The sequence below is a fragment of the Equus caballus genome, chromosome 6 (genome assembly GCF_041296265.1).
Source record: "Equus caballus isolate H_3958 breed thoroughbred chromosome 6, TB-T2T, whole genome shotgun sequence".
NCBI classification, from domain to species: domain Eukaryota; kingdom Metazoa; phylum Chordata; class Mammalia; order Perissodactyla; family Equidae; genus Equus; species Equus caballus.
In genome coordinates this window covers 67,295,783-67,316,377 of record NC_091689.1, presented here as the reverse complement: position 1 = coordinate 67,316,377, position 20,595 = coordinate 67,295,783, and the positions used below count along the sequence as shown (strand labels likewise).

At 39.8% G+C, this 20,595-nt stretch overlaps 1 protein-coding gene across 8 annotated transcripts in view; it reads right to left on the bottom strand.

Annotated features, from left to right (window-relative positions):
* The window catches only part of FAR2 (fatty acyl-CoA reductase 2), a 144,179-nt gene that overhangs the window by 76,007 nt on the left and 47,577 nt on the right, over positions 1–20,595 (bottom strand). For 3 of the 8 annotated variants that reach the window (XR_011439723.1, XM_070270100.1, XM_014740698.3), the window contains exon 1: positions 9,641–9,959. The exons of 3 other annotated variants lie outside the window; for them this stretch is intronic. The gene's annotated coding sequence lies outside the window, so the exon portion shown is untranslated. Of the gene's footprint in view, positions 1–9,640; positions 9,960–12,278; positions 12,563–20,595 lie in introns of those variants that run through there. 2 more of the 8 variants (XM_070270101.1, XM_014740697.3) reach the window with 2 other exon arrangements.

The window sequence follows — 20,595 nt, the reverse complement described above, 5'->3', positions numbered from 1 at the left end:
TAATACTTTCAGTTTGGGTTTAGAACTCTTTTCAAGCTGAAAGGAATTGCTGGTACTGTGCATGAGCACAGAAGTCCTTATCTTCAACTTATTTGCAAATACACTAAAACAAGGCAAGGAAAAGAGTTTCTTCATATTTATTTTGGGCTGGTAGTTAGCAAGCTTAGAAGTATATTCTATCATGACAAATCTAACTAGCTTTAACTTAGTTAAAGCTAAAGATGACAACATATCTGCAGTTTAATGTGGTCAATGTTCGGTTGCTCTGGTTTTCCTGTCTCAAAAATTTGGACATTTTTGACTTGTTGTTGCCCAAAGTTGCTAAAGGAACCAACATCCTTCCTTTTCTTAGCTATGTCCTGGTTCCCTTTCTTTGGTTCAGGGTGTAATTTGGTACTTCGGGAGGTTAAGGATATTTCTTTCTGAACATTAAAGCTTTAGTAACGAAAGTTCATCTGTTCTACTAGCCATGTCTCTCAGCCAGCTGATTGACTGAACAAAAGACAATTTCCTATTTTTTAACTCAACCTAGAATTCACTGAAATTGCTAGAAAAGCAACATGGTATTGACTAGCAGTACTTTCTTTCCTGACAAAATTATAACTCTCCTCTCATTTGCTTCCATCACCCAGATTTTTTTCCGGAGCTGATCTCACGATGCTACACACAGTTGAAGCTGAGTAATGTTGGTGGAACTGACTGACACGTGGGCCAGGGCACACTCTGAAAAGGTAATGCGTGGTGAAAGGTTCTGGCATGGCTTCCAGGTTTATTCTAAGAGAAAAAAAGCCCAGGCATTAGTAAATGCATATTTGCTATGGATTTATTTTCTTACCATAGCTGGACTCCTCAGTGGACCTCCTGTTTGACCACACACTTCAGGACTTATTACAGGAAGTGGCTCAGTAATAGCCAATTTTCAAGTGAATGAATTGTGGAAAAATACTGAGAGATGTATAAAGGTACATTTCCACAACAGACAAGGCTGCTAAAATTGCATTCCCAGCATGTACTACAGTGAAAATATGACGAGATTTTCTCATTTGCACTTGAAAAATTCTAACCACTGCTTATTCTATCTTCCTGACTCAGAATCTTTATTTTCACTTGAGTCTATTCATCCTACTCAGCTTCCCTATGAATGTCTTCCCTACTGCCTAAATCATTGATAGAGAGAAGTCCCCAAAAGAGAAGAGAGAAATGCAAATGCGGGTCCAGAGCCAAGTTCATCAATTAATCTTTGACAGAAGAGACGTAGACTAATTTGGTGTAAATACAGAAAAGGCATGCAGGTGTCTTCCCTATGGGGATAGATGGACAGAGTTCCTATCTCAAGGTTTCCATTTTCTTTTTTTTCCTAAAGATTGGCACCTGAGCTAACTGTTACCCATCGTTTTATTTTCCTTCTACTTCTCCCCAAAGGTCCCCAGTACATAGTTGTATATTCTAGTTGTGAGTGCCTCTGGCTGTGCTATGTGGGATGCCGCTGCAGCATGGCTTGATGGGCAGTGCCATGTCTGCACCCAGGATCCAAACCTGGTGAAACCCTGGGCTGCCGAAGTGGAGTGCACGAACTTAACTACTTGGCCATGGGGCCGGCCCCATTTTCTTTTGAAACAAGAATGAAAGCCACATACTGAAAATGACACTGGAAATTGTGAGTTAGAGGACTTGAGGAAGATGGTGAATGAGGGAAGGAGCTGTTGTGAGAATTTCAAGAAGGAGATGACCAGGCAGGCAGAAGCATTGCTGAGCAAGATTGAGGGTCTAGCCCAAATTGGGGACAATTAGTGGCAGCAATCTGCACATGCATGCAATTTTCCACAACTATGCTTGGTGATGCACGAATAGATGCAGAGATGCTAGACATTAGAATTTTTCCAGGATTTGGATTCTGGAGGTAAAATATGGAAGACAGCAAGAGACTCGAGTGTATGGTTTAAGAAAATGGTTTAGGAGAATGATTAAAAATTATGTAGTGTAGGCCAATTAGGGATAGAAAGGAAATCTGGGGGAGAGGCACTGATAGATTGGGAGGAAATGGAAGTGGGTCAAGGGACTGAAACACTCTATGACGTCAATGAATTAGTGATGATAACACTGAAGTCTCAAACTTTTCAATAACATATTCTTTCAGAGAGTGAGATATTGGAATCTAGGATTCCAGAGTTGAAGCAGTTCTGAGTGACAAGGTCCATGACGTGGTCATAGGAACAGTTGTCAATGAGGAGTTGATCTGAAGACCATTGGAAGTGAACAGGCTAAGGAAAATCAGTGGGGATGGGTGTATTTGTTAGGTCATTGACACTGATGTAGCAGAATTTGGAATGAAGAGGAAGATGGTGACTCAGATGCCAAAACTGTGAAAGAGCAAGGAGGAATAACCAAGATGCTGATGGATGGCAGTGATACTGGGTAGAACAATCATCAGATGGCATGGCCTACAAAAAAGATGGCTGGAGGTATAATGTGTAGGTCATAAGAGAATGCTAAACACTCTCCTGACCATGGGAAAGAAACAACAAACTATTTGAGATAACTCCGAATGGGATACTCAAATTTCAGTTAAAGCAAGAAGGTAAAAGATGTAGAGGGCTTCCACAAACATGCTGGAAAGATTAGGAGGGAGGGGGGCAGTAGGAAGGAAAAACCACGAGAAGGGAAGAAAGCACAAAGGAATGTGGAGATGAGAGTGTGTGGGAGAACAGATGACTGGAGAGGCTTGCAATTTGGATATTAACCAAGGGTGGAAAGGATGAGAGCAGCTTGAAGCTGCTTTAGGGTCAGTGCAGATCCCTGGAGCGCTGGAAACTGGATCACATGCGCAGGCTGAGACCCTTGCTCGAGTTTTCAAGGAGAAAGTTGGTGAGACAATGTCTTTGAAGAAATCTTAGCCTAGACTTGCAAACAATTAGTTCAATTCTGGAACCTTCGCTTTGTACTGGAAACAGTGTTTGTCTCTTCCCAGGGATAAATGGCAAAATCGGAATTCTTGGATTCAGATTCCCAACCTTCTTGAGATATGCTCTTCTTCAGTATCAAGGCTGGAAATCATGTATTGTACCCATCTCTTCTCTGAACTTTAAAAATCGATGTTCCCATAGTTTCGTTTTGTGCATCCAGTGTCCCCATGGCTCTCATGAACTGTGTCCTGTTGCTACACGTGTACAATCTCTATTTGACTGAGAGATCCTTGATGGGGATGGTGGTTTCTTTTTTGTCTCTGTATCCCCAGCAATTTGATCTGTGCAGGGCACATGATAGGCACACAATGTGTATTTGTTGGTGAATGAAGCATACAAATAAATCTCCTTGTACCTGCACCCATACTTTTCAATAGAGGGAAATGCTGCCTCTCTGTATCTAGGGCTCATCCCTCTACTTGCGTTTGGATTCCATCTCCTCCAATCTTCTTTAAGAGCTATGAGATAATGATCACTTCCTTCTCTTGCATATTAATCTGCTCCACTCAAAACTATCCTTCCTTTCAGATTTAGAATATCTCATAAGTTACTCTTTCCTGCCTAGACTTCACCCGCAAGCTTGAGACCATGGTGCACAATTGCCTACTTGACATTTCCACTTGGATATCACAAGGGCACCTTCATCTTAGGATCTTTCCTCTAACGACTGGTTCTTATTCCAGTTTTTCCTGTATTCTTGAACAAAATTCCTGTCCATCCTGTTGTACAAGCCTGAAAGCCAAGAGTCACCTTTGACCCCTCCTTCTCTCTCACCTCTGTATCTACCCAATATGGAGTCTTGATAGCTGTCCCCTGAATTTGCCTAATTGCCTGCCTTTCCACATCTACCACCACCACATGACACAAGCCACCACAACATCTTGCCTGGGCTGTTGTGTTTACTAACAAGTTTTCCTGCATCCACTTTTGCCCACACCAATTCCCAGTTCCAATCTCTTTGCCACATTGCAGCCAGTTCCAGTTTGGAAATAAAAATCTCATACCCTTAGATATCCCTAAACACCTCATGCCTTCCCGTTGCTTTTAGGGTAAAGGCTGAAATCTCCAAGGTGACCTTCAAGGCCTGACATGGTTTGGCCTCAGGCTGCCTCTCCAGCCACTGGATGACATGGTCTCCTGTTCTCACTTTGCTCAGACACATTGCCTTCTTTCAGTTAATCAAGCATTTCAAACTCCACCCACCACAGGACTTGGCACATGCCTAAGAGGCATCCCTAATTTAACATGCCTCAAAACAAGCTCCTGAACCAGCTCTCCCAACCTGCTCCTCTCATAATCTTCCCCATCTCAGTCAATAAAAACTTTATTCTTTGTGTTGCTCCCTGCAAAAATGTTGAGGCTGACTTTGAGACTCTTTTTCTCACACTCTATATCCAATCCTCAGCAAATCCCATCAGCTACATGCAATGTATATTCAGGATCTGACCATTTCTCACCGCCTTTGCTTGTGCCAAACTGGTCCAAATCATTATCATAATGGCCTCCTTGCTGCCCTCACCCTTGCTCCACTAAGTCTATCAAGGGATCCTTCTCAAAGGCTGTCAGGTCTGTCATTTCTAGGCTTAAACTCTCCAATGGCTGTCTTTCTCACTCACATGAAAGGAGCTGAATGATTTGGCCACATTACCTCTCTGCTGGCATCTACTCCAATGTCCCCTGCCATCCCCACACACAGTCCCCTCTGTTCTAGAACATGCCCAGCGATGTTCTACTCCAGGCCTCACCTCTCACCCTTCTGCCTTCCCAGAGAGGCCTCCCCTACCCATAGCTGAGTGACTTCCTGCCTCCCCTTCAGGTCTCAGCTCAAAGGTAGCTTCTTAGGGAGACCTTCCCCAGCTGTCCCCTATAAAACATCCACCTCACCTCCACACCCTGGATTCACTATTCAGCTTACCCTTTATTTTTCATCACAGCACTTATAACCACCTGACATCATGTATATTTATTTTGTCATTTGTTTATGGGCTATTTCCTTCCCCTACTAAAATGTAAGCCCCACGTGGGCAGGGAATTTGCGCTGTTCACTGCCTTATCGTCAGCACCAAGAACAGTACCTGACACATAGAATGACTGCATGATGAATGTTATTCCCTTTACTGGAATGTTCTCCAGCCCAGCTTTGCCTTATCAACTCCCAGTCATCCTTCAGATGTCAATTTAACTGTCACTTCTACTGGGAAGGCTTCCCTGACCTTCCATATTTGGTCTAATCTGTAATGTAAGCTCTTTCCATGTATCTTTCTCTGCTGGCATTTATCATGGTTGTAATTTTACACTTGTCTGCAGGATGTATTGATTCAAACTGCACGAGAACAGGAACACTATCTGCTTTTGCTCGACACTGTATCCTCAGGATTTAGGGCAGAGTCCAGCACTTGGTAGGCACTAAATAAAGACTTCTTATGTCAAAATTGACTTTAGTGGAGCCATTTTAAAATGGAGTTGGAGCTGCCTTTCCAGAGAAACTGCTTTGCTGTCTTGAACCTTTGAACTGGGCCAAAATGGCGATTATTTTGCAAGCAATTGTTTGAGAAGTCAGCAGGAGAATGGACATTCTGATCACGAAGATGGAGGATTACGGACTTTCTGAAGATAGAATCAATGGTCAATCAATGTTTAGCCAAGACTAACTCTTTGCCTCCAACTCCAACTAAAATGCTTTGTAATATGACCTCCCTTCTTTGCTTTAAAAGCCCCTACTTTTACTCCTTAGTGGGACCCTATTTGGGTTTCTACCTGAATCTGCGCTCCCTGAATTGCCATTCTTTGATCCCAAACACTTTGCCTCTTAAACTGGTTTCTGCTTTTGCAGGTTGACACTTGAATGAATCAAGGAGCAAATGGATATGGTCTTTTTAAAAAGTTGCTGACACCTTTTCTTCACCAACCAATTTCAAATTGCTTTATTTTTCATTGATTTTCTTTAAACTGAGAGATGGAACTGTCAGCAGATACATCATGAATTTAAGGCGGGATTGCTACAATCTGACGCCCACCTGGACCCCTCGTGGAGCCTGTTTAAAAATCAGATTCCCAAGCCTCACTCCTGAGTTTTTCATACAGATCTATTAAAATATTGAAGACACCTTTCAGGAACCTCACACCTTATTTTATTTTGTTTCTCCATCAGAAGAATTAAAAACAGACTACAGCTCCAAAATACATCAATTTCATGCAACAGTAAACCACAAACGGAAGCTCAGCCTGTCTTACTCAGTGGGGAAGACAGGCTTTAAGGATATATTCTATCATGGGTGGCAAGGCTCGAAAAACAACCGTTGTTGACCCAACTGAAAAGAATGTCAAAACTGAGTAGCTACAGAAAGAACATTGCTGAGTTTCTGCAAATGACGAAGAAAAAAAAAAACCTTAATAGTCTCTGTGTTTTTCTTCTGCCCAAGATAAAGCCATCCTTTTATGAATTTCACCCTAAAATGCTGCAGATGCCAGTCAGGGGTATCCACACTTCGGGGAAGGTTATGATTTTCTGCCAGAATATGATAGGAAAAAAACTGGAATGAATCACTACAAAATAAAAAAATCAATTTTATAGCATGTTTCTCAAATGAAGTTTTTGATAGTGCAATACTTAAAAATAGTAATTTATTTAAAATTTAAACCTTTAAAGTAAGTATACTCCTACGGGAGGGGGTGCTATTTTTGAGAAGAAAAAACAGAGACATCACTCCAACATTTTAAAATTAAACATCCTGACTATTTTTTGTTTCATTTGGAAACAAAACCTCCAATATCAAACATAGGACTATTAGAATATTTTGCTGGGGAGAAGGTAAATTGTTAGCAAAGGTAAGAAGGTTTGAAAAAACTCACTCTTTAAAAGAAAATAAAATGGAAACCAATTTTATTGACCTTAGCAAAGTATAGCAGTGCCATATACACAGTTTGTGGCTGTTATTCCGTCCTAGTTAAGTCTAGAACAAGGCAGATGTTAGTTGCTCTGAGAAACTAAACGCAACATAAAAATTCTTAGGAAAAAGAAATTTTTCCTGCAGTCAAGAGAATGCTGCCTTTTCAGATGTTTCCTTGGTTGACACTAAAATTTCTTATTTCATACTGTTCTTGAAAAATTGATTGCTTAATAAAGCAATCTGCCTGGATGAAACTGCCTGGAGACAATCAGTTGTAATATTAGTGTGAAAAGGCAAAATGGCAAAAAGGACGATTTGCAGAAAGTCTTGAGGCAAATGCTATGAATGCAGAGTATCTGTTCAATAGAGAAGCAAAGTATGAAAGAAAGAGGACCTACTTCTTAGCCATAATTTAAAATTGCCCATTCATTGTTCATTAACTCTGAGAAAGATGAAAGGGAGAATTTTAATTGTCAGAAGCTAAATAGATAATAAGAAACCACCATAGTAGGGATAATGGGTAAACCATTATCCATTTATATTGACAATGCTTTGTTTCAGAGACCTTCATTATAACATTTCTATTTTCCTTTTTTTTTTGAGGAAGATTAGCCCAGAGCTAACTGCTGCCAATCCTCCTCTTTTTGTGCTGAGGAAGACTGGCCCTGAGCTAACATCCGTGCCCATCTTCCTCTACTTTATATGTGGGTCACCTGTCACAGCATGGCTCACCAAGCAGTGCCATGTCCGCAACCGGGATCCAAACCGGCAACCCTGGGCCACCAAAATGGAACATGCGAACTTAACTGCTGTGCCACCAGGCCAGCCCCTCTCTTTTTTTTTTTTTTTCTTTTTTTTTTTTTAAAGATTTTTTTATTTTTTCCTTTTTCTCCCCAAAGCCCCCCGGTACATAGTTGTGTATTCTTCGTTGTGGGTTCCTCTAGTTGTGGCACGTGGGACGCTGCCTCAGCGTGGTCTGACGAGCAGTGCCATGTCCGCGCCCAGGATTCGAACCGACGAAACACTGGGCCGCCTGCAGCGGAGCGCGCGAACTTAACCACTCGGCCACGGGGCCAGCCCCCCCTCTCTTTTTTTTAGTATAAACTTTTTCCTCAAATTTTTCTAGTAATTTCTTTTTAATATTGTCAATCAAAATGCCTTGCGCAAAATATTTTCCTAGCTCTTAGCAACCAAGGAGCCAAATCTGTTGACAAATCCAGAAATCAGCAATATAACAATCACAGCACGTAGGCTGCCCTGAAGAAATGGAGGCACTCCCACACTCTAAGAGACCCCTCATTCTTCACCAAGATAGAAAAAATAATCTCCTTATAAAGGGAGAAAGTGAAATTTACTTTGAGTTATTTTCTCATTTGTTTACGTATTTATTTTTATTATGAGATTTTTTCAGGAAGATTGGCCCTGAGCTAACATCTGTGCCCATCTTCCTCTATTCTATATGTGGGACACCTGCCAAAGCAGGGCTTGATAAGCCGTGTGTAGGTCCACGCCTGGGATCTGAACCAATGAACCTGGGGCTGCCGAAGCGGAGTGCACGAAACTAACCACTATGCAACCAGGCCGGCCCCTCTAATTTATTTTTAAAAGAGCTAAGTAAAATAAATTTTCAAAAAATATTAATTATGTTTTATGTTCTTTTAAGTATACCACCTCATCATGCTTTTGTATGGTGCTCCGTCAGGGTACCTCTACTATCTTCTCAAATGGCACCATTTTGCTCCTAAAGAATTTAGTAGTGTTCTACATCATTATTCAAAATATCTGTTTAGAGGAATTTAGAGGCTCCACACACTGGCTCCAACTCAGGATGCGACTAGGACTAAAATGATTTCAAGGTGGAATGAAAAAAAGTGTGAAAATTAGATATATCTCCAGAATCCCTGATAAGATGGGCAGAAACTATATGCCTCTTCGACAATACTAAATCAAAATGGGTTTGGATGGACTCAAATTTCATTTTGGAAGAAACTCACCATCGTATGAATAGGTTTGTGTTTCCAAAATAATCTGGAAAAGAGACTTACAGCTCAAACCTTTTTTCCAGAGCAAAATTTGCATACGAACTTTTGCTAATCAATTCCTTGCAGTTACTTTAGTAACAAAGACCAAAGTCCCAGTACTTTGCAAACCTTCACTAGTAGAAGGGCAAAGAGCAACTGTTCAAATCTGAAGACAATTATCGGATTCTATGCTATTAAATTAATAAATGAAGCAAGTACAGAGGCTTGGCTACAGATTTTGGGAAGGTGATTTCTAATTCTTTTTTCTCCCACTTCCTTTACTCTGAGTCAACTTAACTCATTGAGGAAACTACATAATAAAACCAGAATGATATCTAACTTCTGTTAAAATAATTAAACAAGGAGGCTGTTAGATTGAGGTGGCTTTAATGCCTTAGTAGGCTATATAAGCAAACCAAAAGCTAAGCCTGAAATACCTCAAAGTTAAGAAATCAAAACTTAAGGAAAACCAATCACAAACAGCCAACTCGGCTTTCCCAAAGAATGCATCTGCTTACGCTATGGCCACTCAAATAATTTCCTTGCTTTGTTTCCATGTCTTCTCTATAAAAGTCTTTCCTCTAGCTCCTGTCTGTGGAGGGCTTCTAACCACTTCCGGTGGGAACTGCCTGATTTGAATGGATTTTTGCTCAGATAAACTCCTAAAATTTTTAATATGCCTCAGTTTATCTTTTAACAATTCTCAGTGCAAATATCATCCAACAGAAGAAATAAAAAGGATCACTAACATTTATTTAGCACTTACCATGTTGAAGACAATCTGTCAAATGCCATGCAATTATTTTCTCATATAATCCTTCCAATAACTCCATGAGGTGACCAATGAGGACTCTCAGCCCAGGGAGCTTAAATAACTTGTGCAAATCCAGTATCAGAAGAAGGAAGAACAGGAATGTGAACCTAGGAACTCTGTCTCGAGAGCCTGCCTGTTTCCTTCTGTATGAAACTAGCAAGACACTCTTGGTTAAGTATTCTCTAGGATAAAGAGCATGCACCTCACCTCCACATGTTATTCGGTTTGGAAATCAGGGAAGCTGCAATCACCTTAGGAGATGAAACAAGCTGAGACCTTGAGAAGTCTGAAAGTGTACTAATGCAAACTCTGTTGAGTAAAGCCCTGGCAGCCCACTCTCTCTCTGGGGAGTATACGATTGGCTTCATTAACTTTGTTTTTCTTGAGGATGATTAGCCCTGAGCTAACATCTGCTGCCAATCCTCCTCTTTTTGCTGAGGAAGCCTGGCCCTGAGCTAACATCCGTGCCCATCTTCCTCTACTTTATATATGTGACGCCTACCACAGCACGGCTTGTCAAGCGGTGCCATGTCTGCACCCGGGATCTAAACTGGCGAACCCGGGCCACCAAAGCTGAATGTGTGAACTTAACCGCAGCACCACCGGGCTGGCCCCTTGGTTTCCTTAACTTTTGCTACTCATCTTGCAATTTCCACATCAGCATTTGTCCTATGGTCTTATTGCATAGCCAGAAAGGCCAGAGACCTATATGAGTTCTGATTCTTCCTTGAGAGACACCCCACTGAAACTATTATTGTAGTGCATTCCAAAAGCCCCTTCATCCAGTTTTCCCACTGGAAAAAAATCATGCTAATTGTTTGGGGTTTTTTTAAGATTGGCCCTGAGCTAACATCTGTTGCCAATCTGCCTGTTTTTGTCGCTCCCCTAAGCCCCAGTACATAGTTGTATACGCTAGCTGTAAGTCCTTCTATGTGGGATGCTGCCACAGCACAGCTTGATGAGCAGCGTGTAGGTCTGCGCCCAGGATCCAAGCTGGCCAACCCTGGGCCACCGAGGCAGAAATCGCAAACTTAAACACTATGCCACCGGGCCGGCTCCCCATGCTACTTGTTTAGAGCATAATGTCACTGGAGCTGTCCTATAACTGTAAACGTTGATCAACAATAATAACAATAGCAACAATAGTTAAGACTTTTTGTCCCAAGCCTCCTGCTGAGGGCTTCACATGTATTACCCCATTTAATCCTACAACAATCCTAGGAGGCAGGCATGATTATTACACACAAGAAAACTGAGGCTCAAAGAGGTTAAAGAACTTGCCCGAAAGTTTACCTACAAAGTTAACTAATTACCTGTTAATTGCCATTATTATTCTATCCCTTTGCATCAAAAAAGAACATGAGGCAATTAAGGACTCACTTGGTGACCCTTCCGTCTATCCGGTCATATGTCTTTCATACGATTGAACTAATTCTACCTTGCAATTTAAATGTACTATTAATATCTTTTAAGGACACTGCTTAAGTCTAAAAAATCACTCCTTTGATGTGTATATGGTTTGGAGAGGCCAAGTGGTGGAAAAAAGGAGATGAAATCTTTATGGAGTGAAGGCACTACATCAATTCCCCCATACTCAACAGACTAGAGCAATCAGCTTCTGAGCACTTTGGAATTGATGATTTAATGAAAACACACACACACACAAATTTATTGTCAGGCACGAGCTGCAACGAATAACCTCTGCTCTGAGTATGAAAATTAAATTTTGTTTTTTAATTGATTTTTCCAGGCAAGTTCAATAAAATGATCAAATGCAATTGAAATATCATATTCTTCCCTGGAGCTCTCAAGTTCCCTTCTACTGCAATCTATGTTTGAATCCTGTATGAAAACCCTTAGATGATAAATCGGCACCAGATGTGCCAAGGTGACCCTTGATATTGCACATACTCAGGGCAGAACGGAATTTCAGAGACTAGCAACAACCCTCTCCACCCTACCTTCCGAACCCATTTCCTGCCTCCACAAAAAGTTCAGTATTTTATGTCATGCAGTCACAGTGAAAAGCAATTCTTTTTCCTTCAAACATTTAAATAACTTGCAACAATTATTTGCCTTGTATTTCACAGCACAAAGTGAACCAAGCACTCATTTTTTTTTTTTTTTTTTGAGGAAGATTACCCCTGAGCTAACTGCCACCAATCCTCCTCTTTTTGCTGAGGAAGACTGGCCCTAAGCTAACATCTGTGCCCATCTTCCTCTACTTTATATGTGGGACGTCTACCACAGCATGGCGTGCCAAGCGGTGCCATGTCCACACCCAGGATCTGAACCGGCCAACCCCGGGCCACTGAAGTAGAATGTGCAAACTTAACTGCTGCACCACTGGGCTGGCCCAGCACTCGTTTTTAACCAGTGTACAACACTACAGATTTATCGATTCTACCTCACAGGAAATTAGTCATTGATTTCTTAGGATAAATGAGTTCTGATGAGCTGTGGTGGAGAGCAAAGAAAAGTGAAAATGAGATAAAAAGACCAGTCTCTCACCCCAAGACTTGCTTAGCTTGTCACTCCTAGTAGCGTTAGCAACATCTGGGACTTCATTCATTGCTTGTTTTTGTCTTACCTTTTCGTCTTATTTCTATGGCTTCAGGTTTCTCTAGGGCTGGAAGGTATGAATAAGAACTCAGCAGGAAACAAAGTAGAAGAGTTTGAATCAGGTCTGAAGAGCAATGGAACAGGACCCCACAGAATCCCACAACCTTTCATGAGAGGAGCTCCAGAACCTCGGGAAGAAAGGTTTATCTCACTGTTATATCCAGCCTGAGATCCGGCTCCCCCCAAGCTGATAATAGAAGGCTGCGTGGGTTGGGCTTCCATGGACAACTGCAATCACCTGTGGATTGTGACATATGGGCAATGCCTTCTGGTCCTAAAATATTGCTATTGCAGCCCTTGGCATGCCAGAGTTTGAGAAACATCACTTGGTTATCTTGTTGGTGATCAGAAACTGAATTTCATCTTATAATCCATTCAATATTTCATTTATCCAACAACCAAAATTATTGAAGGCCTGCTATGTATTAAGCGCTGCACTATGTGGTGGAAATAAAGGGTTCTGAATGTGAAGAACGCACCAAATACAGTCTTCCACAAATATATCCTTCCACTTCGTCTTTCCCCATCTCCCAGTTCCATGTGTTTGCTTGAGTAAAGGAAAGGACAGAGATTTTATACGAGCAGGAATGCACAGTGGTTAAAAGCACCATCTCGAAAGTCACCTTGCTTTGGTTCCAATCACATCGCTGACATATTTTAATAAGTAACTTTGGATAAGCTTTATAACTGCTATGTGGTTCCGCTTTTCTGGCTGTAATCGTGGGCTGAGGATAATAACAGTACTCCCCTGAGAAGACTGTAGTGAGGATTTAAGAGGCTAATTTAAATGAATGAAACAGGACAGTGCCTGGCAAATAGTCTGCGTAATATAAATAATACAAATATTCTCATCATCCTCTGAAACTGATCAGGTTTCCCAGATTTCATTTGGAACAAGTTGTCAGTGTGCACACAGCTCTGCTAAAAGATTTTGTTCTGATGTCACTTATTTATAATAGCATTATCAATAATAATGGAGCTTACTTTCCAGAGCTTTAAAAGAACTGGTACAGTACCTCTATGACTCTAAATGGGGTCTTATTAGTGAGCAAATGCAAATTTAGACAGATTATGGTGACAAAGACTCCTTTCTTGACCAAACTTTAGTCAGGCTCCTATGAGCCCTCTCTTCTCTTCCAGGCCTCAACCTTGACCTGCTGAACCCAGTTTTAGCAAAAAAAAAAAATCCTACTAAGCCAGTTTATTGAGTATCCTCCTCAATCTTCATACCAATCAAGCTCTTCTTCCTCCATTCTTGATACATAATCAAGTTCTGCCCACCTTCCCTTAATACCTAAATAAGTTCCTCTTAGTAATTTGCCATCCTCTCCCTCATCCTGTCCACCAGGTATTAATCCCCACCTTTCCCTGTTTGTGTTCAGAGTACAGTTCAATCTCTGTCCCCTATTGCAACAGTCTTGACTCCTATGGCAATAGTCTGAGACTTTATTGCAATGCTCTTAATCCCTATTGCAATAGTCTTCAATAAACTCTTCCTTACCATTTTTTTTTTTAAAGATTTTATTTTTTCCTTTTTCTCCCCAAAGCCCCCCAGTACATAGTTGTGTATTCTTCGTTGTGGGTTCTTCTAGTTGTGGCATGTGGGACGCTGCCTCAGCGTGGTCTGATGAGCAGTGCCATGTCCGCGCCCAGGATTCGAACCAACGAAACACTGGGCCGCCTGCAACGGAGCGCGCGAACTTAACCACTCGGCCACGGGGCCAGCCCCTCTTCCTTGCCATTTTTGACAAATGTCAGGATACTTTCTCTTTATCAGTGGAAACAATAAAACATCACTATGCTTGAAATATGATTGAGTCTCTACATAGAGCAATGGGAAAAAGTTCAAATGGATTGGAAGAGTTAGTGATACTTGGAGGCAGATTTTCTGACAACAGTAGGTTGATGAAGGTGAAGGGAGGCAGATCGTAAAACAAGCATAGAAAACTTAAAGCACTTCCCTGGACATCATCTGTCATTGTTTTTCCAGTTTAAAATCAAAGTTACTACTTGGTTGACTCGAAAGCAAACTCATTCTCTAACATTGGTCGTAATAACAATACATCAGTTTTGGGAAGATAGCATCATGCTTGACTGCAGGATTAAACAGAGGAAAAAACCGGCCATGAAGTAGACCATTTACCAAGAAACAGAGTGTCTAAGAAAATTTGACGAATTGGAAAGATAAAAAGTAAATCAAATAGATGGGATATTTAAAGTGGTTAAATTTCAGCTCAGCTTGAATATATTTTGAAGAGCAGAAGAAATGAATAAGTAGATATGACATTTGCATTTTTCTAACTAAAATCAGTTGCTTAGTTTTCAAAATATATCAGTCAGTCTCCAGAAATCCTAAGTAGGAGATGGGAAAGAGGTTAAATAGAGGAAATATTGACCAATGGAGGAAAAAATGTGCACTTACAATAGTCATCATAAGTTACTTTTTGCTTTCTTAAACAGGGAAATTGCCATTTTCCTGAAGGAAGTACCTGTAAATAGTAAAGAGTCCTTGATTTTAAGTTCAAATGGTAGATTTCTCCATTAGATGAATAGAGAAATACAGCAATTCATTTATGAGGACAAACTCCATCTCCCTTCAGGATTAGTGCAAAGTAAAAATCTTTCCTATGTGCACAAACGAATTTACCCATAGGATTCCTAGTGCTTTCAACATGTGGGAAGAAACCAGTCTAAGCTTTCCACTGTACTCCCAGAAAGGGTTTTGACGCTGCTCTTGTTCTAACTCTGTGTCTGACATCCATTATCAAGGAAAATCTAATATAGAAAGGATACACATGGAGAAAGTGAGGCAAGCTTTCAAAGAAAAACTGCCAAAGTTAGAGTCCATTAAAAACTAACCTTGAGGGGCCAGCCGGGTGGCTGAGTGGTTAAGTTTGCATGCTCCGCTTTGGCGGCCCAGGATTTCAACAGTTCAGATCCAGGGCACAGACATGGCACTGCTCATCGGGCCATGCTGGGGTGGTGTCCCACATGCCACAACTAGAAGGACCCACAACTAAAGATATGCAACCATGTACCAGGGGACTTTGGGGAGAAAAAGGAAAAAATAAAATCTTAAAAGAAAACCCAAAAGAACAAAAAAAAACTAACCTTGATTGCTTCCAAATCTTGGCTATTGTGAAGAGTGCCCATCAAGGGACGAATGGATAGAGAAGATGTGGTATATATACACAGTGGAATATTACTCAGCCATAAGAAATGATGAAATCCGGCCATTTGTGACAACATGGATGACCTTGAGGGTATTATGCTGAGTGAAATAAGTCAGAGGGAGAAAGTCAAATGCCGTATGATCTCACCCATAAATAGAAGATAAAAACAACAAACAAACACACAGCAGCGGAGACTGGATTGGTGGTTACCATAGGAGAAGGGGGGATGGGGGAGGGCAAAAGGGGTGATTAGGCTCACATGCGAGGTGATGGACTATAATTAGTTTTTGGGTGGTGAACATGATGTAATCTACACAGAATTCAAAATATATTAAGATGTACATCTGAAAGCTACATAATGTTATAATCCAACGTTACTGCAATAAAAATAATTAACAAATAAACAAATAAATAACTAACCTTGAACGTCAAAGAAAAGCCCTGGGCTCTAGCCTCACTCTATTTCTAACTAGCACAGTAGCCTCACTGAGCTTAGCGTGCTCATTTGTAATGTGCAGGGTGGATGACCTCTAAGGACTTCTCTGGCTGTAAAACTCTCTTAATTTGTTATGAGTAATCAGTACCATAATTAAAGATTTGGTCCTACACATTTCAGACTTCCAGGTTTCTAAATCTGGCTTGCGTATTTCTCTTTCTAATTTAATTTTTCAATCCCCCAAAAGGAATCATAAGAAACAGTAAAGCTTTTAGGAAAAAGGGAACCAAATGATGCTATTACATCCCTCCCTGAGGTCTTTCTTTTGAAAATGAAAGAGCTGATATCTGCCCTGCAGAGATAAGCATTTGCAGAAATATTTGTATTTATGCAAATAACCCAATTTCAGTTTTTAAGGATTAAAGTGGTCTAATTTTAATTGTTCATTCTCTTTTTCTTTCTCATCTACTCAGTTGCAAGATACATGTTATCAATTATTATCAAGATTTTCTCATATCCATGGTGTGAGTTAATTTGCATATTACGTGGTACCATTCTAGGTGCTGAGGTATGCAGTGAACTATATAAAGTCTCTGTTCTCATGGAGTATCCTTTCTATCAGAATTGTCCTGTTTAATTATATTAGTAGTTCATAATTGTAGGAAACTGTGAAGAAGAAAATAAATACCACCTATGTTAGAATGTTTGATGTTGTCCCATTTGCCTCAGGCAGTTTTTTCCAAGAAAGATTGTAGGAATTTACAATCCCAACTGTCATATAGTTTTTACTTTACGTAACAAAAACTTCTTTAGACTTTATTATGGGACAGATACTGTTCTAAGTGATTTATAGTATTAATCCATTTAATTTTCATATAAACCCTATGAGGTCAGTAATAATAGTACCTATCTTGGGTATAGAATTCTAAGGTCGCAGGTGTTTATTTTCAGCATTTTAAACATACCATTCAGGCTGGCCCCATGGCCGAGTGGTTAAGTTCTCAGGCTCCGCTGTGGTGGCCCAGGGTTTCACTGGTTCAGATCCTGGGCGTGGACATGGCACTGCTCATCAAGCCACATTGAGGTGGCATCCTACATGCCACAACTAGAAGGACCTGCAACTAAGATATACAACTATGTACCAGGGGGGATTTGGGGAGATAAAGCATAAAAAAAAAGGTTGGCCACAGTTGTTAGCTCAGGTGCCAATCTTAAAAAAAATAAAGAAAGAAAAAATAAAGATACCATTCCATTGTCTTCTGACTTTCATTGTTTCTGAGAAGTCAGTCATTATTCTTTCTGCAGTTTTCCTGAATGTAACTTTTTCCCCCTCCCAGCTGCTTTTAAGATTTTTTTCTTTATCTTTGTCTTACAGCAATTTTCTAGGTGCCTTTTTTTTTTTTTTGGTATTCATCCTTCTCAGGGATCTGGAAACAGGTGAGGGCTGGACACAAATTTTGGGATCCTCTGCCTATGGAATAGAAAGTAAATGAATAACTTTGCCAAGTGACAGTGCAAGAAGGCAAAATATAAGATATAAAAGATAAAACCTGTTAAAGATGGAAAACCAGCCAGAGAAAGAGCAACTAGGGAAGTAAAATAGAAACCAAAAGTAGAGGTCACAATGATGAAGAGGAGGTATCAAGGATAGTAGAGATCAGTGGTAAATGGGATAGGCACGTCAGCAAGAATAAAGACTGGAAATGAGTCACCAGATTTAGAAATTATTTTTTATTTCTCAAGAGAATGCATGTGGGTGCTGGCCCCGTGGCCAAGTGGTTAAGTTCGCATGCTCCACTTTGGTGGCCCAGGGTTTTGCTGGTTCGGATCCTGGGTGTGGACTTAGCATTGCTTCTTGAGTCACGCTGAGGCAGCATCCCACATAGCACAACTACAGGGACCTACAGCTAGGATAGACAACTATGTACTGGGGGGCTTTAGGGAGAAGAAGGAAAAAAAAGAAAAGACTGACAACAGGTGTTAGCTCAGTTGCCAATCTTTAGGGAAAAAAAAAGAGACAATGCATGTGTTTCATTTTTAGGGCAGAGGAGAAGTAGAAGCCAGATTTTTAACTATCTACCTTATACTGTTTTAGGTTCAGATTCATATACTTTTATTGGTAGCATCTTGATGAGTATGTATTTATTCTCAGTAAATAGAATAAAATATTCGTAAACATACTTTGGGATTTTTTAACTACTATATTTTAAAACAATGGTTAACCAAATATCACTAATACCAAACAGAGGATATGTCAACCACATGTTTGTAGTTAAAGTATATTTTCTATTCAGATCAAGTGAAGTCTTATTGATAGGTCCCCTAGGTTTCTGTTAGAGCCAGGGGCATCTTCCCAAGAAACAGAAGGGTGGTTCTGGGGAGGACTGTATTGGCAGGTAAATTATATCTTTAACATTCTCCCTCCTTTCCTGGTTCCCACCTTGTTTTCATTATTATACCTCTAAGTTTTCCCCTAATATCACTAAGGATTTTTATTCTTTCTCCACTTTCTAAGACATGTGAAGGCTGGTCCCATGCCCTATAAGTTTCTATTTCCCCTAATAAAATTTTGTCCTTGTTCATCATTGCATTGCTTATAATAGAGGAAAAAAACTGAAAACAAGTTTTTGACAATAGGAGAGTAAAGAAATTAAGTTTAGCCGTGAAATGAAATATTATTAGGTCATTAAAAAATGGCTGGGCATAATTAATACTATGGAAAAATGTCAATATATTAAGTGAAAAAATATGTCTGATCTGTATTCTGGTTCATAAAATAAGAATATACTTGTAGAAATAATAGAATAGAATATTTGAAATAGGAATTACCTAAAATAACATATGGCCAGAAGCACCATGTTAAATATTTTGGAGCAGAGCGTTCTACATTATTCCAAAATATATGACCATTTAAGCAATGTGCTGTATAATGGGCTAACCAATAGCTCTGTATGAGTCACTTTTCATTTCTGTGTCCTTTGAGTGAATTATAGAGAATGCCACATACCAACATAAAGTTTGAATTTCGCATGAGGAGATTAAAAAAAAAATCTTGCTAGCACCTTTCTTTCACTAGTAAAGTTTAGCAGCTTTTCTAACAAACACAAAATGAAAACCGCTTGAATCAGTGTTTTCATCAATACATGGGCTGTAGTCTTAGCTGATTAATGTGGTTTCATTATATACCAGTAAAATGAAACCTTCTGGACCATCTATTTTTATACTTTGTTTTAGAATTTTTGATTGACATTTACACAGAAAACTGAGGATTTATTTGTTTCATTTAAAAAGAAAAAACTAACACAAAATATTTCTTCATTAAAAAGACTATAATTAAATTAATTTGACAATAAGGTAACTAAGACAGCCAAAGCATGTCAAGTAGAGAATTCAAGCTCTTCAAAATATTTCTTGTGAAAAACTACTTATTTAAGAAAGAATCTGTGGGCCAGCCTGGTGGAGTAGTGGTTAAATTAGTGCTTTCTACTTCAGTGGCTTAGAGTTCATGTGTTCAGATCGTGGATGTGGACCTACACACTGCTCACCAAGCCACGCTGTGGTGGCATCCCACACACAATCTGTCCCAGATTAGCACAGATCTTAGCTCAGGGCCAATCTTCCTCACCAAAAAAATAAAAGAATCTGAAACATCGATTTTTCTTGGTATATAGAGTATTCATGTCTCCATTAAGATGCTGTTAAAGTTCGTTTTCCTCCAATTCATACAGTGCTTTATAAATATATTCCAACGGCCCTTTCATATCCCTGTGAGTCAAGGAGAACAATTTTCTTCATTTAATTTGTATAAAATCTAGCAAAAGAGAGTGACTCAATTATTTCAGGAGATTGAAGAATTCACTAAGAAAATGGAAAGAGAATGCAGCTCACACTCTTTCCTCCTTTATATAAAGTTATAGTTTTGGGTGGTTATATACATATAGGCACAAAACTGATCTCATAAGTTGCTATATTATAACTATGACTACTAACAAAGGATTAAACATAGCCTTTTTTATTAGTGTCAAAATCCTGATGATATAGTCATCTATAAATACACATACACGCATGCATACATAATCTACTAAATTCACACACACACTACATATTATATTAGCACTATGTTACAGATGGAGAAAGCGGAGGTTTCAAATACTTGTCTGGAATATAGAGCAAGTCTTAGTTGAAAAACAGATATACACCGAGTCTTAAAATGGCTCTTTTCCTTCATGTTACTGGAGTGCGCAGAAAAACAACTTGTAAACACAATGAAGGTCTTCGCTGTCCGAAAGACTATGTGATGAATGGCAGAATTTTTGACTGGCTGGAAGGCATTTATTCTCTGGCTGAATTTAACAAAACAAAGTACAATAATAAGGTTCTCTCTTTGGAATTTAAAAGAAAAGCAACTGTACAAGTACACGGGTGAAAGCCTGGTTTAATATTAGTATATAGATTCATTCATTCATTCATTAAATGACTTGTCAGCTCCGATTGTGTGCCAGGACACCTATAGTAGTTGACGGTCAAGCCAGAGCTTATCATCAGGCAGCTTACTAGTGGGAAAAATGATTAAGGAATTGTAGTTAACTTCACTGTAATATCACCGAAGACTTGATGTCCCCCAAAGTTATGTAATCTTAAGTTGCATTTATTGAAGGATAATATAAAGAATAATA